Here is a 5,058-nt window from a genome sequence, read left to right on the forward strand (position 1 = left end):
CTTGGGATCCACTCACCTAGCTGTGTTGTCTCAGTTTATATTCAGGGCTTTGTCGGGGCTGCTGGGGCAAAGATCAGCAACAGGTCTGCGGTGTATCCTCAGGTCTCTGGTTCTGAGCTGCAGCCCTTTCCCACTCACTTTCACCTTTTAAACAAAAAGTGTACATCTAACCATCTACAACATGATGATTCATAGACACATATATAGAAAAGTGGAGCCTGCTGTCAAGCTAATAAACATTATTGAAGATGATTGCCCCTATTTTGGTGATGGAAACACCTGGCATCTACTCTCAGAGCAAATGACTCATATACAACAAAATGTTTTCATCTATAGTCACCTTGCTGTGCCCTGGAGCCTAGACTCACACATGCTATAGAAATACAACTTCCTATTACTTAATCTCCCCTCACCTCCAGCACCACATAACCACCCTCAAAAACTAAAAATAGAACCACCAATTGATCGAGCAATCTGTCTTCTTAGTATACACCCAAGGAAAATGAAACTGGTATCCCCAACAACTATCTGCACCCTCATGTTTTTTACAGCCACTACTCATAACAATTACTACAAAATAAGGGCTCATCAACAGATGAATAAGGAAAATGTGCCACACTACACTGAATTCCATTCTATGGAATGGAATACTACGCAGTCTTAAAAAAGGAACCCCACCATCTTTAAAAACATGGGTGAACCTAGAGAACAATTTAAGTGAGAGAAGATAGCAATAAAGAAATCTACATGGTCTCACACGTGACATTTAAAAGAATTGGACTGATGGAAGCAAAGGGTAGAAGACAGATGATTTTCTAATTCCAAAATTGTAAAGGTAAAGTGATGTCATTTTGGGGTTGTTGGGTTCCAAGAGCAGAGTCCTTGGGTTCCCACTGAGAAAAGATTGTAGAGGAATGCAAGGCCAGAAGGACAGTCAAAGATAAGTGGAATGCGAAGGCCAGAAGGCCAGTCAAAGATAAAGTGGAATGTGAAGGCCAGAAGGCCAGTCAAAGTTTTGACAATCCCCCCACCCCCCACCCTGGAGTAAAGGTTCCAGGAACTGACTGTTATCTGCACTAAGCATCTGGCAAGAAGGGACTTATAACCGGCCAGCCCCTCCCACAATGTCTTTATAAACCCATGACTTTAAGAAGCAGAGGTCCTTCCTTCTCAAGGAGGATCTGCTGTGTCGGATCACTCTGGGTCAGACCCTAGCTCGAGCTAGTTAATAAAGGTTCACTTTTACATCAGACTTGGGTCTCAGTCATTACTGGACTCGGCACTTTCATACTTTAACAAGATTCACCAGAGCTTCCCTTTCAATGGCACATGGTGACTTTTCCCCAAACACAGACATTTAGTTATATCCAAAAGGGCAGGTTTATTGTGAAAAATGGAGAGAATAAAGGACACTTGCATAGTCACAGGCAAGCAGGAGGGCCGCCCCTTGCCATGGCAGAGTTGCTCTGATAGTGTTCTTCTCTTTGGGAGAGTCATTCCTTTGTGAAATTGTTAATGTGGTTGGATAAATTGCTTCTAGAGTGTGACTATGTTGACTTCTAAGTAGCAAGTCATTGCACTTGCTCTACAATGGCCTCCATCTCCACATCCCACCTCTGGTCTGCACATCTGGACAATTCCTGCAGCCTCTGATGCTCTTACAGCCGTTGGACCTAAGGGTTTTCATTCCTATGGATGGTTTAACAACCATGTTCATCATCTCTACCCCCACCTCCAGTTTCTGGTCTTGTGATGTGTGGGTTTGCTAATCCTAAATGGCTTATCCAGCCTCCATATTATTACCCTCAGGTCTGTATTCCTAAAGCAAGGTCAGAACTGCCCAGTCATAGGAGCCCAACCCTACAAGGTGACTTTCACAGCAGTTAAGAGCATAATGTTAGATCACCCTGGGGAGGGTATGCATCAGGTATGACCAGAAATGCCTGGGGGCCATTGATTGATGTACAATGAAGGACCCCAGAAATGCCTATTGACAGTGAAATGCCTTATTGACAAGATTCTAATCTGGACTGGGGAGTCAGGGCTTAATCTATGAAATCAAGCTATTAGCAGCTGAGAAGTACAGTCTACCCTTCCCCTGCTTCTTCTACTTCCCCCTCTCCCTTTCTGCTTCCCCATATGGCTAATGCTGTGTGACTGGTTTGTCAATAAAGAGGCCAGGATCTTGCTCTTGAGCAGCTCCCTGCATTATGTAGCTGCTCCACGACTCCCATCTTTTTATCAGTGTGGTGTTGCCCAATGCAACAATGATGCCTCCATCCCATTTTCTACTCCTTACCCTCTATCAAAACAAAACACCCACAGACACAATTAGAAGGAAGCACATTGCATGCAGGATAGCAGTGACTTCAAAGAAATGAGCAACACTGAGGCTGGACAGGATGCAAAGGGGGGTGAAGGGGTTCATGTTAATCATCTTTTATTTAAAAAAAAAAAATCCAAGAAAACAGGACAACCTGTCAATACTTGCTAATTGTGGGTGGCAGGCATTCAGATGTGTAATGGAAAAATAGAAATTCATTTTGGGAAGAGACTCTCCCTTCCCTTTTCTTAGAGCCTTTGCTTTAGAAAACTTGCAATTGCACATACTTACATGACCTCTTAGAGAAGCGCATAAATCTTTTTAAAAGGTTCTACAAGTTATATGACCCAGGAATGTCAGGGCACTGAGACAGCTCTTTAAAATGTAAACATCAAAGATGTCAGCTTGCTTATCCGCCAGGACCTCTGTTCCAGGGGAGCCTGGCTCCAAGGGGTGAAGCGGCCTTCACTTACACAGAAACAAATGGCTGTTCCTGCCTGCAAGGCAATTAACCCAGGTGGCACTCCAAGCAGGTGAACCTGGGCTGGGGTGGGTGTGACAAAGGAGGTTGTGACAAAGGGGGTTGTCAAGCCCTCTGCTTAAGAACTAGTTGAGGACATTCATGGAACGGCCGGACCTGCCTGGTTACATGAAAGAGGCTGCCTGTATCTGAAGCCGCTAGGCTGGGACTCATGCAATGCTGGGCGGTGGGGGTAGAAGGAGTGAGGGCTTAACGTTGTTAAGCCAGTTACAGAGATGAAAAATTCTTAGGTACCAACTGCTACCACAAGTATCAGATGCTACAGAGAGTGGCATGGCACTCCAGACCAGTGGGGGACATGGAGGTGGAGGCCATCATAGAGAATCCTTGGCCCTTACAAATCAACCCAGTCGTATGTGACCTGGGACCATGCTGGGGCTTCACTCCACTGATCTCCCCCTTGAAGCAGCAGAGGAGGCTGCCTGCCGGGAACGGTGCGGGCCTCTCTCTCAACAAACTTGTTCCTTTCAGGGGCAGCCCTCTCTGCCTACTTGTGTCTGTGCAAGCATTCTTTGCCCTTCTCTCCCTCTTATAATAAACCTGCCCTTTTGCTTTATTGGTTTTGTTGGGTCCTTTGCCTGGACAGACCTCCCCTCCTCCCCCACAGAATCATATGCACACTGTTGTGTGAAAACAAAGAATGAGCCATGGGTGCTGGAACAGAAAAACAGGAGGCAGGAAGTGTTCCTGCCTTGTGTTTGCTACCTTGTGTTCTTTGACCCCCATGTTATTGTCGCATGTTATTGATGCACTTGCTGAGAGCTTCCGCCTACCCCCAGCCCCAGGCTCCATGCTAAAGGGGATAAATAGGGAAGGAGAGAAGAAAAAAGTGTGCCTTTGCTTGCTGACCAAGAAGTGTGTGCTTTAATCCTGACGTCCTTCGCTCAGACCATCTTTGCTGTCGTGCTGGCGCGGCAGATTTAACTAATGTTCTGTCTCTATATATTTTCCATATAGAAAATAGACTAAGCTGCTGAAAGGGGAACTCTAGGGAAACCTTTCAAAGAGTGAACTCAAGGACGCCACTCTCCGAAACCAAAATCTCCAAATTTGGCTTCCCCTTCTCGTTTCCTGCACCTTTCTCTGCTGCTCCTGCAGACAGGAGCCATGGATTTAGAGACCTTTGTTTTTAATTCTATATCCTTTTTAAAAAAAAAAATATTTATGAAGCGCTAATGAAAAGGAATGGTGAGGGGAAATTTGGCGAGAAATAGTATGAGACCAAGAATAGCAAAAGCAAGAAAAGATTATCACCTCCTTGTTTGCCCAACAGTCTTTAATGCCAGGTGGCCATATCCCAGAGTTGTTTTTTCTCTTTTGGTGCAGCAAAGTTTCCTGGAACTAGGGCAGTGGGGTTTCCTGTAACACCCTGGGCAGTGGGGCTTCCTAGAACACCCCAGGTGTGGCCTCCCAGGGTGGGGGTTTAACCTAACCATTTATGCTTACAGAACTGGGGTACAGGCCAGAGGGGTGGTGGGTAAGAAGATTCACCAGAGACAGAGTGAGAAATAGAACAGGCAGATCTACAGAAATCCACTGCTGAGGGGAGCAGTGGGCAAGAGAGGAGAGGTCTGTCTGCTTCCCCATGTGGGTCACCTCTAGGGCTAAGGGATCGAACTCGCATTGAAGGGGCTTTGGCTCACTTGCAGTGCTGCACTTTAACCCATTGTGCCACCAGGGAGAGCCTAATTCTATATCCTTAACAGGTGTTTGCTCTGTTATTCTTTGTACCTTATGTATTCTTTTTTCAAATTAGGAGGAAAAAGATCTAGCCATAAGCAACTTCTCAAAAATGCTGCACAGGAGCCTCCCTGGTAGTGCAAGGAGTTAAGTCTCAGCACTGTGTGGCTATGGGCAGGCACTGCAGCATGAGCTTGATCCCCAATTCCCAGCCAGACAGCTGGTCCAACTGGCACAGGAGACCTCTCCTCGCCCACAGCATCAACAGATTTCAGTGGGTCTACTTGTTCTGTTTCCCACTGGCGAGGTAAATCCTCTCACCTTTCCCCTCCCCACCTCTAGCCTACATCCCAGCTCTTTAAGGATAAATAAATAAATCTTTAAAAAAAGGAAATGCTGTGCAGTCCCTACACATGTACGTCCTATAAGCAAACTTCATTTTGTTCAGTGACTAAAGCCATCATGGTCTTTATGCATTTATTTACATGTCAGAAAACTGCACTGACACCATACA

This window comes from Condylura cristata, unplaced genomic scaffold (genome assembly GCF_000260355.1).
Source record: "Condylura cristata isolate star-nosed mole 26May11 unplaced genomic scaffold, ConCri1.0 scaffold00004, whole genome shotgun sequence".
NCBI lineage: Eukaryota > Metazoa > Chordata > Mammalia > Eulipotyphla > Talpidae > Condylura > Condylura cristata.